Source organism: Equus caballus, chromosome 28 (genome assembly GCF_041296265.1).
Source record: "Equus caballus isolate H_3958 breed thoroughbred chromosome 28, TB-T2T, whole genome shotgun sequence".
Classification (NCBI taxonomy): domain Eukaryota; kingdom Metazoa; phylum Chordata; class Mammalia; order Perissodactyla; family Equidae; genus Equus; species Equus caballus.
In genome coordinates this window covers 18153507-18172386 of record NC_091711.1, presented here as the reverse complement: position 1 = coordinate 18172386, position 18880 = coordinate 18153507, and the positions used below count along the sequence as shown (strand labels likewise).

The following is an 18880-nucleotide window of genomic DNA, read 5'->3' as shown; positions in this document are numbered from 1 at the left end:
AAAAATTCACTTTCACAGAGACCAGAAATAGCCGAAATAGGAAATGTGCTCCTTATAGGCAGACAAATATAGAAATCAGAATGTTTTTCTCTGATTATCAATATATATAATTGGAGGTCAGATGAGGAAAAATCTAATGATATTAAACTAAGAGAGCCACATCTAATGATAAGATTTTTTGGTTTTTGTTTTTTCCTTTCCTAACAGGATGGAAAATGCATAAAGTGTGTATACTGCATCTCTCTTCACCTCAAGGATAACCAAACCATTAAGAAGAAAAATACTAAAACGTTTTACAGCTTGGACTCCCTTTCCTCTGGATCAGATGTTGCATACTCAACTGCCTAGAATCATATAGGTAATATAAATGAGTGATGCAGCTCAGTAGTAAAATATTAAGAAGTTGGGGAGGGAGGGGAGATTGTATGAAACCGGAGACAGCCTTACCCATCTAAATGCAATTAGATATTCCTTAAGTCCAGCCACTTGTTGCAATGTGGGAGTGAAACCGCTTTGTAACTATGTACTCTAGTTTAAAAAGAAATCAAGATATTTATCTGAAATTCTTCCTTTTTCACACACTGCATGGACCAAGTCAGTCTTGTTAGGATCTAGATTATCCTCAGGTAACTGTTGTTGTGAAACTTATATTATTTGAACATTGCAGATGTTGTCACGAAATTCCCATTTTTTAGATCTTTCAATTGATATGTTGCTTTGTTATTGATATTCATACATATTGATATTGATGTATGGATACTGATATTCTACATATTCATAATCTAGACTTGCTCTTTCTTTAAAAATCTATGCAATCTTTTGCTCTCATGCTTTAAAATGTAGGACCATTTTAAGCAAATTTAATTCAAATAAATAAAACTGTAAAATCTCAGCAAAAACCAGAGAGAGAGAGAGTGGGAGAGAAACAGAAATAACGATTTATGTAAATTTACATGTAGGCAGTTTTACCCCCGTTTAACTTGGGATACCCCGTTGTGAACCTGGGAAGGAAATGGGAGATAGAAATCTACTATTCTCTGTTTTTGTTAGTTCCCATGTGTGAACATATTACTCATCAAACGGAGTGCTATGGTACTGCTTGAGATGCCTGTACTTAATAGATGATGCCTCAACCCAAAGAGATTGCATTTGGGACTCAATAGAAAAAGCACAATCATTTATAATGTGGGCAGAACCACTGACTGTGGTGCTTCCAATTTTACATAGAATATCCATCTGAAGTGTGGCATTTAAGTTCTACTTCTCCCATATTTGATTATACTTGTTTTACGCTGTCATTGGTGACTTTGAATCTAATGATCACTATGATCTTCGACTCTAAGGACAATTTGGAATCATTTCAAATGCATTGCACTGAGAGTCAGGGAACCTCAGGCTAGTCTCTGTCCCATCAATAACAAGTCAAATCAGTCATTTGGACTCTAGTGTTGATTTTTTTTTTTCCTTCTGCATAAAGTTGTTGTTTGGCTAATGATCTTCACATTTCTCCGTAGCATGAATATTCTATGACTATCAGTTTGACTTTTAGGTGGCTTTTTCATAATTTAAAAAGTAAAATATGCTTTGGACCACTGAGTAAATGATAACTATTTTCCTCCATATTACAATATAAACTAATATTCCATTAGAAAGCAATGCATAAATATGTATTGCATCTAATCAATTTTTAGTCTTGTCTCTTCAACCTTCTTTTAAAAAGAAACCACCCAATGCTTTGTGTATAGTAGACTTCTCAGTAAGTGTTTGTTGGTCATTGATTCCAGTGAAGTTTTCCATTTAATGTACTTTATCTGATGCAGTACCATCTGTACAGGTAGTCACACTCACCAATATTAAGACACATTACAAGCCTCATCTCATAAATACAGACATAGCCAAGTAAAGACCTCTAGCATAGAGTGTCGTCTTTTTTCTTCCCCAATCACACTGATTTCAACTTCAGTATCAATATACAGACACAACGTCTTAGCTGTTTCGGCTGCTCTAACAAAACATCACACATTAGAGAGTTTATACACAAGAGACATTTAATTCTCAGAGCTCTGGAGTCTGGAAGTCCAAGATCAGAGTGCCAGCATGAGTGGATGAAGGTCTTTTTCGGGGTTGCAAACTTCTGGTCATATCCTCATGTGGCTGCTTTTTTTTTCCTTTTTCCTTAAAGATTGGCACCTGAGCTAACATCTGTTGCCAATCTTCTTTGTTTTTTTTTCTTTATCTTCTTCTCCCCAAAGCCCCCCAGTACATAGTTGTATATTCTAGTTGTGAGTGCCTCTGGCTGTGCTGTGTGGGACGCCACCTCCGCATGGCCTGATGAGCGTGCCATGTCTGCGCCCGGGATCCGAACCAGCAAAACCCTGGGCCACCAAAGCGGAGCACGGGAAGTTAACCACATGGCCAGGGGCTGGCCCTGGGGCTGCTTTTATAGGGGCTCTAATCTCCCTCCTGAGAGCTACACTCTCTTGACCTAACCACTTCCCAAAAGCCCCATCTCCTAATACCATCACCTTGGGCATTAGATGTTCAACATATGAATTGGGGCAGGGGACACAAACGTTCAGACTATAGCACATAAATATCACACAAATTGTTCACAAGCAATTTTTTTTTCACCGGTTAGCATGGGATTTCAAACTGTACAAACCTAACTATGAATTTTTATCCTGTTACTTAATAGTTGTATGAATGTGGGCAAATTATTTAAATCTCCGAGCCTCCTTTGCCTTTTCTGTAAAATGGCACACGACTTAGACCTCCTGTCATCTCTTTCCTTCCCTCTTTTAAAATGAAAGATGATATTTCCAACACAGAAAAAAATAAACTTGAATTCCCAAAGTGCTTTTTTAATAGGATTATAGGGACAACAAATGTTTGCCCAAGTCAATTGCTACTTGTAGTTAAGAAACTTGGTTATTATCATTAAATGGTTGTTTCTAAACTGCGCATCTAAATATAGTTATATGCAATTCAAATTAACCCCTTGACACATTGTAGTCTGAAATCATTACGCTTTCTCAGTTCTTTTTAAGGTTAGTAAGAGTTACACACATTCGTCAATGAATAAAAGGAAAACTGAGTTAGAATCTAATTGCAATACAGTTGTCTTGTAAAAGTTCCCTATTAGGTGTAAATAAGATGTCATCACTAATATCAGGGGCAATAGTTTTAAATTAGATAAGCAGTTCTCTCCTCTATGAAGAAAATGAATCCAAAGAAAACGATAAATTAATTAATAATCTTCAAGAAATATTTCAGCAACTTCTCCCCTCCATTTTTCTTTTGGGAGCCAGCCTGCTAACACCTCATCCAGCAGGAAATTGTGACTGCCACAAGAAGCAGAAGGGAAATTTTGTGTTCTCACACTGGTAGAAGACTCTGCTGGTTTTTACCAGGCCAGATCTCTGCCCAAGTAGTTTAAAAGCAGTATGGATGTATTTAATTTATTTGTATGTATTTATTAAATTTATTGATAATACATTTATATTATTTATTTAATTTAGGAAATTAAATACATGTACTTTATTTATAATTTATTACTTATTTCATTAAACATTAAATTTTATTTATTAAATTCATTATTAATTTATTTGTATGTATTTAAATAGGCTATTTACAAAGCATACTAACATCAGCCTTGAATCAGCAACGTCTCCACGATAGTGATAGCTATTCTTTCTGGTGTGACAGCAGATCCAGCCCCACACTCAATTTGTCTGTGCACTGCCTTTTGATATTCCTTTCTTTCCCATGACTCACCCACCCTGACCAAAGCTTGATAGGTCTTGACTCTAATGCTGAACAAATAAAACTATGTGGTACTCTTGATGTAAAAGGTGTACAAAGCTCATGTAAGCGTAGAATCAGTCAACTGTTTATTACTAGTAATAAGGAATAATAACACATAAACTACATTTGGCTTAAGAAAGCATAGTGTGCTTTTAGTACATATAATTATATCTTAGATGCATCAATAAATGCAACATTTATTTATTTACAATCTACTTGGTGACAGGCATATGGTTAGATTTGAAAATTTAAGAAATGTAATTTCTACAAGTTTTCAAATAGAAATGTGAACTAAATGGAGCAGTTTATCTAACTGATGATGTCAGGATAAGGAATTGATCTGGTAAACTTTTGTTTGAGTGTGTACCAAGTTCTAGTTGCTTCCTTATCTCATTTAATCAAAGAAATAACCCTTGAAATCAGGTGTGAATGAGCCAACTTCAACTGAAGAACTTGAGGATTAAGATCTTGCCTAAAATCACACAGCAAGTAAGCAGAATGATTTAGGATGTAAATTCAGATGTATCTGGTTTCCACATTATCTCTTCAAAATTGATTCAGGCTAAGATTTGGAGTTGAATTTTAAGGATGAATAGGAGCTATTTAAGCAGGCAAGGAGAAAGTAATTCCAGGCACAGAAAACAATAGTACAAAGGCACACACGTTGAGGTGAAGGGCATAACTTGGGAAGCGAGTAGGCCTGCACAGCTGTAATAATGATTCTTGGAATGTCTGAAAAATAGACTGGAAATGTAGGCTGTAGCCGAGATGTAATGTACCTAACATGGAATGACAAGGAGATATAAGTCATCGAAAGGTTTTAAATGGGTAAATAGAATTATGATAGATCTTTAGGAAGATTATGCTGACATTAGGAAAGACTAACTGTAGGAATGAGTGGTTTTGGGCAGGTGTTTTTGGTTCCTGAACCCAATTCGAACAGGTATATGTGGGGATGAATACTTCCCAGGCAACAGCAAACAATTCTCGGACACTAGCAGGGTGTCCGAGAATTCAACTCAATTCTGACACTATCTGTCTGGAGATAGTGTCAGATTCCATAGGTTAAGGGTTCAGTCCTACCAGACTGACTAACCCCACCCCCTTCAGATGCCAGTCGCAAGCTCAGGTTGTTACCTGTGCTTCTGACCTGCTGGCTACAGATTGGAGGTTCCTCCAACCCCCTCCTTAGACTTCAGATGCCAATCTCAAGTCCAGGTTGTTACCTGTACTTCTAACCGACTTGCTACAAATCAGAGGTTCCCACAACCTCCTCCTCGGGTTCAATTAATCTGCTAGAGTGGCTCACAGAACTCAGAGAAACACTTTACTTGCTAGATCACTGGTTCATTAAAAATGGATATAACTCAGGAACTGTCAGATGGCAGCAATGCATAGGGCAAGGAATGGGGAGGGGGGTGGAGCTTCTAGCTCTTTTAGAACTTGCCACTCCCCTAGCACCTCCATGTGTTCACCATCTCGGAAGCTCTCCAAACCCCATGCATCTGGGTTTTTATGGAGACTTCATGACATAGGCATGATTGATTAAATCGTTGGCCTTTGGCAATTGATTCAACCTCCAGACCCTCTCCTCTCCGAGTAGGTTCAGGAGTGGGACTAAAAGTTCCAACTCCCTAATCCCATGGTTGGTTCTCCCAGCAAACCATCCCCATCCTTAAGCCCATTCCAAAAGTGACTTTATAAACATAAGAGACACCTTTAAGCTCTTATCACTTAGGAATTTCCAAGGGTTTGGGGAGCTACAGCTAGGAACCTTGGATGAAGACCAAATATTTATTTCTTATAAATCACAATATCACAACAGGGCAATTAAGTAAAATCCTGAATTTATGAACGTGGTCTTCTGAGTCTAATCACCCTTGTTGTGCCAATCTATTATAGGGTAATTCTGAGGATTAAATATGAAATTTTTACAAAGCATATATCCCTGTGCCTGGCAAATAGCGATCCTCCAAAAATATTAATTGTTGTTATGTTATTTTGGAAAGAGGAATTAATTTGTTCATTTAACGAATATTTGTTGAGGGTTTACTATGCGCCAGGAACTCTTCTAAGAACTAGGGATACTGCATTGAACAAAACAGATAAAGTCCTTGCTCTCAGGGGGCTTACATTCTAGAGAAGGGAGAGGAGTGAGAAAGAAATGGTAGAAAAGATAAACAGAAAAATGTCAGAGAGGTTTCTGAGACAGAATTGACAGAACTGGATTACATACTCCATGAGGGATGGCGTGTGTCATAGTGAGGGCCACAGAAGAAGAGTCAGGAACCATGCTGAGGTTTTTTCACTTCAGGCAGCAGCACAGAGACATCGTGTTGTCACTAGCCAAAATAAGGAAGCAGGCCCAAGAATACACGTGGGTAGAGTTGAGGAGGGGACAGAAAATGAACTTGATTTAGGACACGCCAAATTACAGATGTCTGTATATCCAGATAGAGAAGGTGGGCTCTCAAAATGGTTTCTAAAGATGCTGTGCTATAGTAGGGCAGAAAGAAATTTGTCTTGGTTATGCATCTATCTGCCTCCAACCCCAGCAGAATGCCTGTGCATACTGAACATATGCTTAAAAATCTTGTTGTGGAAAATAATAAATGTATATTTTGAAGAAAACACTATCTGCAACTCCATGACTAACTTGCAGTAAGATTATGATGAAGACATTCTCTTCTGCTTCCCATGTTCACTGCTATTTGATATATTACCTCTTAGATGCAAGTAGCAGACTTGAGTGGTCTGGCTAGCTTGGGTTTACGAGTTCCCTTCAGCAGGAGCAGTATTGTTCTTCCTTTCTAATTATTGCTCTGCTAAGCAGAGATACTTCTTAAGCAGAGTATGAGTTGATATTTAATAAACTTTAAAAGACTCTCCATTAAGAGACTCTAAGCTTCTTAGGGGGAAATCTTATCTTTATATTTGCATCCTCATGATTTATGCATGTACATGGTAGGCACAAAAAAAGTCACAAATAAATTAATAAATGAAGAATTAAAAAAGAATATGATACAACACACAGAGAAATGGATAAACAAAAACAAATAGTAATGCTTCACATAACCTTACCTGCACAAAAATACTCAACTATAAGATTCCAAAGATGGCTTCTATAAATTTAATTCTTCTTTTTTCTTTTGAGAAAGATTAGCCCTTAGCTAACTACTGCCAGTACTCCTCTTTTTGCTGAGGAAGGCTGGCCCTGAGCTAACGTCTGTGCCCATTTTCCTCTACTTTATATGTTGGACGCCTACCACAGCATGGCGTGCCAAGTGGTACCATGTCCCCACCCAGGATCTGAACTGGCGAACCCCAGGCCGCTAAGAAGTGGAACGTGTGCACTTAACCGCTGCACCACCGAGCCGGCCCCATATAAATTTAATTCTGATATTAAAATTTGACTGTATTGAAAATAAATGAGTATATCATGCAAAGAAGTCTTACATTTAGAAACTTTTTATGTATATAACAATGAACATTTTTAAATTAAATTACAAAATACAATGGTTTTAAAGTAATGACACCATACATCAGAGGCCACTTCATAAAAAAAAGTCTATTAATGTGGAACAAAATAATATGCTGAAGTTTTGGGTTATTAAAACTGATTTTATAGTGTTTTCACAATTTTCTGAAAATGAAAAAAAATTCAATTTGCACAGGAACTTTGATTTTTTTATCCAATTGACCTATGTCCCTGTGTATTTACAAACATTATGGAAATAGCCATTATTCCAATAAAAATAATCTTCAATAACTAATAGAATTTATTTTCCTATTCACACAATTTGGTTTCAAAAGGCATATCCTCACGTAAAATGATTGCTGCACTAACCCATTGTCCAGGTTCCGCTTACAGTGATTTCCCCATGTCTCTGCATTTGTGGGATAATTTATTACACCTATTTTCTCATTGTGACTCATTTGTCCTTTCCCAAGTTAATCTCCCATCTCAAAAATGTACAAAATAAGACTTTTGCAGTATGCCACTCTATGCTAAAATAACCGGCAATCTCTTTCAACCCAAATTCAAAAAAGGAAGACTATGTTGTCAATTTCTGGGCTCTGAAATCAGCTGCCTCTGAGTTCAAGCCCTACCTCTATTACTTGTAGGTTGTATATCTTTAAAAAAGTTATCTAATCTCAATAAACTTGTTTCCCCGTGTGTAAAATGACAAAGATAAAAATGATGCCTATGTCACAAGTTTTCTGTGAAGGTTAGAAGAAATATTGTACATAAAATTTTTTTGGCTATTTTTTTTATTGTGGTGACACTGGTTTATAGCATTATATAAATTTCAGGTATATGTCATTACATATTTTGATTTCTCTGTAGATAACATCATGTTCACCACCCAAAGGCTAATCACAGTCCATCACCACTCCTTTACTCCTCCTCCTTCCTCTCTTCCCCTCTGGTAACCAGCAATCCAATCTCTGTTTATATGTGGTTTTTTGTCATTGTTTTTATCTTCTACTTATATAAGATCATACCATATTTGACTCTCTCCCTCTTACTTATTCCACTTAGCATAATACCCTCAAGTTCTGTCCATGTTGTCACAAATGGCCAGATTTCATCATTTATTATGGCTGGATAGTATCCCATTGTGTATATATACCACAATTCTTTATCTATTCATCCCTTGATGGGCACCCAGGTTGCTTCCAAATCTCGGCTATTGTGAATAATGTTGTAATGAACACAGGCATGTACCTTTATGCATTCGTGTTTTTAAGTTCTTTGAATAAATATCCAGCAGTTGAATACCTGGATAACATGGTAGATCTATTATTAATGTTTGAGGGCTCTCCATACTGTTTTCCTAGTGGCTGCACCAGTTTGCACTTCCACCAATAGTGTACGAGGGTTCCCTTCTCTCCATGTCCTCTCCAATACACAAGTGAAGGGATGGAAAAAGGTACTCCATGAAAAGGGCAAAGAAAAGAAAGCTGAGGTAGCAATTCTTACATCATACAAAATAAACTTTAAAACAAAACTGTAACAAGAGACAAAAAAAGGAGCTACATAATGATAAAGTGAACAATCCAACAAGAGGATATAACACCTGTAAATATCTATGCATCCAACATAGGAGCACCTAAATATATAAAGCAATTATTAATGGAGATAAAAGGAGAAATAGACAGAAACACAATAACAGTAGGGGACTTTTACACTCCACTTACACCAATGGATAGATCATCCAAACAGAAGATCAATAAGGAAACATTGTCCTTAAACAACACAGTAGACCAGATGGAATTAGTAGATACCTACAGAACATTCCATCCAAAAACCATAGAATATACATTCTTTTCAAATGCTCATGAACCATTCTCCAGGATAGATCACATAATAGGCCACAAAACAAGTCTCAATAAATTTAAGAAGATTGAAATAATTCCAAGCATCTTTTTTAACCACAAAGGTATGAAACTAGAAATCAACTACAGGAAGCAAACCAGAAAAGCTACAAATGTGTGGACGTTAAACAAGATGCTACTGAACAACTGGGTCAATGAAGAAGCCAAAGGAGAAATCAAAAAATACTCGGAGACAAATGAAAATGAAAATACAACATGCCAAATTCTATGGGACACAGCAAAAGCAGTTCTAAGAGGGAAGTTAACAGCAATTTGGGCCTACCTCAACAAACAAGAAAAAATGCCAAATAATCTAACAGTGCACCTAAAGGAACTGTAGAAAGAGGAGCAAACAAAGCCCAAAACTAGTAGGAGGAAGGAAATAATAAAAATCAGAGAAGAAATAAATGAAATAGAGACAAAAAAAGTCAATGAAACCAAGAGTTGGTTTTTTGAAAAGTACATAAAATTCTTAATACAGTGCCTGGCACTTACTAAGAGTTCAATATGCTGCTATTATCTGCTTCTAATGTTTATACCACTGTCCATTAAAAAGCATCAGTCACTTTACTACCTCTCATCTTTAATAAGTTCAGTCTTTAAAAAGGTCTTTGTTAAGTGCCAATCATATGACTATTACTATGTTAAATGCTGTAGACAATAACCAGAAAACTGAAAATACAGTGTTTGGTACTCCAATTTTAATGATCAAAATTATAATAATTGTAAAAGTTCGCAATAATTACATGCAGAGTGAACATGTAGATAAATGAGGGTATTTCATGAGAGATCTTACATCATTTCTTAGCTATAATATAGATTTTTCACTCTTATTTCCTTCATGAGAGCTTTTGTTTTAATGCAAAAATCCTGCTCCCAGCTCCCAGAATCTCCCGCAGGATCACACTCCCATCCACCCTTTTGCATACCATATAGCAAACAGACTAGTAAAATAATGTCTTATAATTAGAAACACTTTCCTTGAAACTCCACTAAAGCTTTCTCAAATTTTAATTAAAGCCATGCTTTTGTGAGATGTACTTTCAAATGGTAAATTCATCAATTAAAACTCCATTCAAAAATGTTGGAGAACATCTCTGAGGTACAAATTTTCCTAAATAAGGTAAATATAAAGATGCTTTCCTTGTCTTCTATGAGCCCAGAGTTTATTAGAGAAAATAAAACAGCATTGTGCAAAGACATAATTGCAACAAAGTGTTAAAGGTGATATGATGAACAAGTTACAAGTTACACACAAGATGCCAAGAAAATACTGATGACTTCTGCCAGAGGAGGGAAAATCAAGAATGTTTCATCGGGGGAGCATCAGCTGAGCTGCTGAGGTGGGGAGTGTGTATATTTGAACAGACATAGATCATGGTGTTAGGGGTGGAATACTGTCAACTGCTACGGCCAGAAAAGGTGACAGGAGCTGTTAATGACATGCAAAAGAATTTGAACTTTGTGCAATCAGCAAATAGAATTATGGAATCTCATGGTTGAGAGTGACATGGTCAGATTTGTTTTAAGAAAGACTATGCAGAGAAGTGTGGCAGAGGGATCTGAAAGATGCAAGATATTCTTTAGAGACAGCAGTTGAGGAGTCGGCCCCGTGGCCGAGTAGTTAAGTTTGTGCGCTTTGCTGCAGCGGCCCAGGGTTTCGCTGGTTCGGATCCTGGCGCGGACATGGCACCGCTCGTACGGCCACGTTGAGGCCATGTCCCACATGCCACAACTAGTAGGACCTGCAACTAAGATATACAACTATGTACTAGGGGGGATTTGGGGAGATAAAGCAGAAAAAAAAAGATAGACAATAGTTGTTAGCTCAGGTGCCAATCTTTAAAAATAAAAAAAAGAGACAGCAGTTGACGGAACAGTTTTAACAGCATGTGTCTGAAATGTTCTGGACTGGATGCTCTTGCTTTCAAGGCTGGAAAATTTAAATATCTCAGGTCAAATGGGACATAAAATTAAATATCATATTGATTATAAGCCATTACTAACTATATATAATATTTTATATTGACTAATTATTACAGCACATGTACAATATTTTTCTAGGAAAAATGAATGAGCACATTAAAGTCTAAAACTATTATTTCAAAGATGAACTTAGCAAAGTGAATTTTAGAATTAATCAAATCTCTGGAAACTTATAGTAAAAGCTATCATAATGGCCATGGGGCATTGAAAGATTCTGAACTCTTTTGTGAGTCGTGAAATATTAAGCTATGTTTGACATAGTTTCAGTGTTACATGTATTCACATAAATTCCAAATTTTTGGCTAATAGTTAGAGTGGAAAATTTCCCATTAAATCAGAATGCTTTATTACTGGGCCAGAAGTTTTAACCAGATAGAAAAACAGTTAAAATGTGTAGTCTGTAATGACCTATATTCTCCATATTTTTCCTCATACGAATTTCATGGAAAACCATGTACATTTAAAAATTCTGGACAAGAAACATAGTGTATTACACTATAAGATTTGATTAAGTAATTAATTATTAAACATTAGAGTAGGCAATGAAGCACAAATGAGAAGTGTGACTTTAAAATTATAAATTCAGAATACAAACATAATGAAAAGAAGATTATTAAAGAATACAAAAATTTATAATTATTTTTAAATAATGCTTCTTGTTAGGAAATTTCAGCTTTGTCACTGGCAATTGTTTTTGTGGAGACATGGAAGACAGAAAAAGTCTTATTTTACTGCTTAGTTATCAGAGGGCCAAGAGTCAGAAAAAAACACATGAAAATGCTTCCCGCGGTCTCCTCACAGCATCTTTCACCGTCTATTATGAGGCCAAATGGTCAGTTTGCTCATGAGATGAGGCGTAGTGTAGAAGTTAAAAGTCCTCTATTTCCTGAAGGTTTCCAAATAAGGGTTCATTAGAGCTTTCTTTTGCTACTATTTTTCTTTTAAGAATGTAGACATATTTATTTATCATACACTAAGGACTGGTTAATAATGATTTTAGAAACCAAATCCAATGCAGATTGAAACATGCACATTTTCAGTGGCAGTTGCCTTCTCCTTAGTAGAGGGAGCCACACACAAATACTTGGCTGTTGCTACTTTAATTAGAAAGGACCCTTTTCATAATGTCTCCGGCTCTGGAGGAATTATGAACACACGGATTGGAAGAGCTAAGAAAGCTTATTTAACTAAGCTGTCAACAGCAATCTCTCAGATCTGTTTGAATTTATCAGGAGACAGGGATCTATTTGAAATGCTGACAATAAACACAGAACCAGTTCCAACAGTGTTACATTTAATACACAGGGAAATACTATAAGGTTAAAGGGAGTTGGCAGTATCTATAGTAAGTGTACCTGCCCTTGGACCCAGCAATTTCACTTATAGGATTATATCCAAAAATTATGCACAAAGGCATATTACAATTTCTACCGCAGCATTTTTTGTAATAGTGATTGTTTGGAAACAACTTACAGATATATTTATAAGGAGAGGGCCAAATAAATAAGTGTTTCAATTAGGCGATTCAGCAGTATAAAAGAATAAAGTACCCTATTTGTACTGATATGGAAAGATTTCCAATATACATTAAGGAACAAGAAGACGCAAAGCAATACACATAATGTGGTTCAATGTAATTGTGTTACTTTAAGCAGGTGTCTGTATGTGTGTGTGTGGGGGGTGGGTGTGGGTGTGTGGGTGGGTGCTCATGGGTGTAGAAAAGGCCCTGGAAAATTAAATTATGGGGAGAACTGTTTATCTCTAGTAAAAACTTAGAGGGGTGGAGGGAAGGGGGACATTCACAGCTTCTATTTTTTTTTTTTTTCAACAGATTCTTGCTTGTGTAATTACTTGTGTAATTAAAAAAATGAAAGTAATATAATTCCTCTTTCTATTCCCACTCCTTATGAATGAAACTTAGACACTTGCTTTATTTATTATAACTTTTAAAAGAATTTTTTATTAGCAAAAACGTGAGATTTCAAGACACGATATAAACATGCCATCGCCACTACAACGTATCTATAGTACTGAAAGAAGTATTCCTCCTAATTTATCATTGTACCTTCACTAGTATGGGCCAGTTTGGCAGGTGAATATATATATGGATATATATTTTGATATAAATATATATGTACATATATATGTTTTTTTGTACAGGAATCCCAAGCATTAGGATTGAGTTGATGATGAATTATTTTCACGCTATGAAGAGAAACAAAATAGTATGATGTTTAAGAGCACAGTATTTAAAGTCAGATAGATCTTTGGTTTGAATCTCAGTGACTACGCAACCTTGGGCAAATTTGTTAAACATTCCGTTAATCCTCGTTTTTTCTTGATTAAAAAATGTGTATCATACTATTCACTTATTGGAGTCCTAGTAGGATTAATACAGACAATACATGTGGAAAGTCCTACAGCATAGTGCCTACCATATAATAAATTCCTGTAAAATTTAGAATTTTTTAGTGCTTTTTCATTGGTTATATTAATAGCCTGTTTTCCTCAATAAGTTATATAATCTCTAAAACAACACAAGGAAATGTTATTCTATGAATTTTTCAACAGTGAATATATTTGCAAAACTGTTTAACTCTCTAATAGCATCGTTAGATATTCAATATAGAAATATAACTATTTTAGTATGAGAGAGCTGGAGGTTAGCATTGGAGAAACATATTTTATGTAATTCTTTTATTTTAATTGATTATGTGCACAGTGACATGAATCACTGATGTGTAGGGTACATGTGGGAAATAACGCAAAGTAGATTACAAGATTGAACACAGGAAAATTGTTTTCCACTATTGAATTTACTAATTTCTTTCTAAAATGAGTTTTTCATTACAGATTTTCATTTGCGTTCAGGCCATAGCTTCGTAATCAATAAAGTAATTCACACTATGGGAGAATGAGAAAAAGAGACTGAAGGTTGGTATAAAGATTATGTTTAAGCAACTGATGACGAATCTAGGTTAATAAATCTTTTCTTACAATTTTATTGTAATATTGACAACCTACTTTAAGAAATTAGTAGCCAGAGTAAAAACAAGGCTCAATCCTAGTAACATTAACAGTTGAATGACAATCTTAGTTCATTTGGTTTATCCTCTAATGGAAACAGAATTAAGACTTTGTTTTTTCTCCCCACAGTGTGGGAATTGAAAAAAACTGATATATTAAAATATGTTAAGATTTCTTGTAACAAGATGAATAAATGGAATTGAGACTTTAAAATGCATTTTAAAAATATCAGTTATGTCATTGCTATACATATATGCCTAGGCGACAGATGCTTATAGGCTTGCCATTTGAGCATTTGACTATGGAAATGGCTGTTTCATTTTCACCAAGAGTAGTCTGTAGGATGGTTAATCATATTTGTCTTCTTATATCTGAATTAGCACCTCTAGTCGACCTGAAATTATTCATCACTCAAATTCTATGCCGTAGAATTTTATGGCTTAAGTTGTCCATTTAGATGTTAGAGTATAGTTATGAGTCTTTTTAGAAAACAAAATTATATCTCCCAAAAGAATTAATATATGAGCAGTTATTTTAAAAAATACGGAAAGGAAAAGAAGAATTGAAACACTTCTTGGCTCAGAGCACAAACAATTTTTACCTTTAGAACTAATCCCATCTAGTATTTTGCTTCAAAGTTTTTTGCATAATTTTGAAAATATATGTAGAATTTCAGGGGCTTTTTTAAAGAAATATATTGTTTTAAATTATTATTAAATTAAATATTTAAATATTAACATATATTAACTAGGACATATAGAAGATTATAAAGAAGAAACTAATAGCCATTCATACTAGTATTAAATGCTCACAACCGTATTAATATATCATTGTAATTCTTTAATCTTTTTCTTTATATATTTTTACATAGTTAAAATTTTACACCTATTTAAGAATAGTAAACACAGAAGAACATTTACAGGTCTTACATACAATATCATATGTGCTGATTTATTGACAAATGATATTGGATATTTTCATTCAGGAAGTTTTAAAGTACATAAAAAAAATTCATTACTCAAGTTTCTTGACACAAAAGTAAACTTTAAGTTACCCAGCTCAACTCTACCTTTCTGAGGGAAATAAACAAGAACCAAAATTTGTTGGCAATTATTCTTATAAACTCCAAACTGTGTAAATGTTATAGCCGTCGTAAGCAAGTTCATGAATGGGGGAATCCAGTTACTGCTTCAAGTGACTATAAACAATGGCTAATATATTCTACTTGAACATTGGATACAGTCTTATTAACATATTTTTGATTCTAGAAAATTCAGTGGTACGAAAGAAGAAGAGAGCTTTGTAAAGTCCAACTTTACTGCTCAAAATCAAAATCAACATGAGAATACCTAAATCCTACTGGTTTCTTGAATCTGGAATCAAAACTACGTAAAAGAATTGTAGTTCTTTTTCACCATGTGTTTCCATTCTTGGCTCTTAATTCATCTCTAAAATGAGTTAGTGGATATCTTTAAGTATTTTTTTAAAAGAAAAAGCCTTGTTTTATTTCCAGAGAACTTACATATCAGAATAAACTATTTTATTTTTCCCCTGAAAAATAAAGAGAACTTTTGTGAACTGCTATTATGGGACAATACATGTCCCTACAAAAGTCCCCAGATGTTTTCTCATTATCTTCCTTTTTAAAAAAAGTATTATGGAGTAGAAGTCTGATACCAGTCTGCTCATTTTGTTTGTCAACCTTTTTGTAGTACGTTAATTTGTACTATTTCTGCTTAGACTGTGGTAAGAATTTAAGAAAAGAGAAAAAACAACTTCATAATACAGAAATGTTACATTCTACATGCCACTTTCTGCTGTTCCCTCTATCTGGAATCTTCCCCACCCTTTTTTCATCCCCTATCTGCTATCACCTCCTCTATGGAATATCTCCTGAAGACATCACCCCCAAGATTTAGGATAACTCCTGTCTTTCCCTATGTTGTGTTTCTACTGTAATCTTTGCACACTGCTAAAGTCATATCTGTAACATTTTACTGATCTAATTTGGGCATATTTACCTTCTACTTAGCTTGCCTTAAATAGTAGTGCAAGAATATGGACTTACTAATCTTTTCTTTTAACACAATGTCAGGTGCATAGTGAAGCTTCAATAAATGCTGAAAGAGCAACAGCAATATTTAATATCTAGGGCAACACAGACTAAACAATCACTTAGTGATATTTCTAAAAATTCTTGAGAACAGCTACCAGGAAAGTATTTCTAACCGCAAGATGTGTTTTTGTCGTACTTCCTGTGCTAATTTTTTTCTGTTTTTGTTAAGCCGGATAGGAAATTGCCATCATTGTGACTAGTACAGATACCTAGTAATTAGTGTGAACTCTGCATTTGAATGAAAGGATAAATATATGGTAATGAATTATATATAACAGACTTTTTCATTCTAACTTTAGAATTTAATAACAAGCAAGAAAAGTAATTCTTACTTAAAGAGGAAAACATATTCTAACTGAGCATATTATTGAAATAACAAAACATATTTATGTATATATCATACTCATCTACTCAAATTGGTACTTGGTACTACTGAATTTGAGTTAAAGTTTACCTGATTTTTACTGTATAAAAATGTGTGTAAATTTTATTGAGATAGTGTGGTACAGTCTTTTATATTATACTAGTAATTGTGCATAAATTCTTGCATGATCTCTTTGGGTAAAAGTAATCACTTTATTACCTCTTCATATTAGTAATAGAAATATGATCATTAATACTATTCAATACTATTGCTTTACCCAAATTTTAAGTTGATTTGAAAGCACCAAATTTTTACGTCTCTCTGATAAACTGAGTAGACTGGAATGCGTGAAAAGTCAGAGATTTAGAAAGAGGACCTGTCATTTATCATACCTATATCGCATACTTGCAATATCCTGGACCTGGGCATGTCTCTTAATCTATCTGATCTTCAGTTTCCTTATTTGCATGGTGAGAATAGTGATAATTATATTCTTATCTACCTCATGAGTTTTGTGGAAGATTTAACAAAATATATTTTACAGTCCTCTGAATTAGTTATCAACATCATCATTACTCTTTCTTTCTTCTCCACAACTCAAAACAGCTTTCATGACCATAACTCTCCTTAGCACTAACTCCTGTATTCTTGCTAAAGTCATGAGTTCAACGTTTGGTGTTATTGGTTCCACTCTAGCCAGGCCTTTTTCAGCTCACTGGAAAGAAACTAGAAATCTATACGAAAATGATATTCTAAAAGAGAAGTTGGTAAATAAAGTACATTTCTCATCTTAGTTAGCTTCAACATTGAAAAAGACTGCTCTTTCTTCCCAATCCTCATCTCAATTTTACTATTTTTATAGTCAGTGGCAGGAAACCTCCAGTCTGTCAGTGCTACACATTTTCTATCTGCATTGAAGCTTAAAGTGAACCAGAAAAATAAATCTTGCTGGTCCTCATTGTGAACCCTATGGACTAGCCTAGCCTCTATAATTTTCCACTTCACTACAACCTATAGCTACAAATGGACAGTACAACTTGGCATCATAAAAAAAAAAAAAGCTTAAATGGAAAACAATTACATTTGTTCCTATCAATATCTGAGCCTTTTGTACAAAATGCAACAATAATCATATTTTGTAAAACCGTCTTCATTTTTGTGGCATCCTGAAGCTTTTGCTATGTCAGCAACATTCTTGCTGCTCATCAGAAAATACTGAATGCTGCCCTGAGGGCCTGTGCAGCCTTCTAAAAAGCAAAGTAGAAAAACAAATTGAGGAAGCATTAAAAAAGGCAAGCCAAGCAAGTCAGAGACACATAGTGGCACATGTCAGACAGATGAACAGTGCACTCCAAGACTTCCTTCATGTTTTCCCTAAAGTGAGGTTGAGTGTTGGATGCAAACCCATGTGAGTTGGAGAATGTAATTTACTGTTGCATTCTAACTGTTGATTTAAAAATGGACTATTAAATAACGTAGAAGTTAAGCTTAGTGCCTGGCAGAGAATAATGTGGGCACATTCATAGGTAGGGGTATGGTTTTCCTTTTCACCATTCCCTTATATGACCAGAGAATAGTTTGCTTTGGGGAAGTGTGATTTTACCCTGAGGAGCTGGAGGGAGAGAACTGAGCTCATTAACATTTTGTAGTTTGTTGCCTACAGTCCAAGTAACCTTCCAGAAACATGAAGAATTTGTGATAACATGCACAAGCATATGCACTCTATGCAAACAGCTCTATGGTGTAATAATTCACTTGTCACTTCATATCAACATCAATTCTTTAATAAATTAGCATTTTTCTTGAGTTGATGAAAAACTAGCATACAAATTCCCACACAGTGTCTTCCCAAGAAGAAATGTAATGAAGGGTTTGTACAACTAATACTCTGTTTCCATGAGCAATGATTTGAGATAAATAATAGATATGCATAGTGTTACAATGGCAGAATCTTTATTTCCATGTATACATGCATATGCATGAGGTAGTAAAGAGAAGTAGATAGTCCATTAGATCCAAAGAATATTTGTCCCCAAATTATATGTCTTCTAAACTTTGCACTATATTTAAATTCTGATATTAGATCAGATTACATCTGTCTGAGGCGTCTCTGGCACAAACTAATTCTCTATTTTGCAACTGGTCTTCACAATGTCAACATTTATTTTTTTCTGCTGCGTTTCTTAAATACCCTAAAAAATTTT

General features: G+C 34.9%; 1 protein-coding gene across 11 annotated transcripts in view; it reads left to right on the top strand.

Annotated features, from left to right (window-relative positions):
- Nucleotides 1–18880, top strand: part of MGAT4C (MGAT4 family member C) — a 693471-nt gene that overhangs the window by 655982 nt on the left and 18609 nt on the right. For 7 of the 11 annotated variants that reach the window (XM_070254603.1, XM_070254602.1, XM_023631367.2 and 4 more), the window contains one exon: nucleotides 208–358. The gene's annotated coding sequence lies outside the window, so the exon portion shown is untranslated. Of the gene's footprint in view, nucleotides 1–207; nucleotides 359–14022; nucleotides 14104–18880 lie in introns of all 11 variants that reach the window. The other 4 variants (XM_070254597.1, XM_023631366.2, XM_070254599.1 and 1 more) reach the window with 1 other exon arrangement.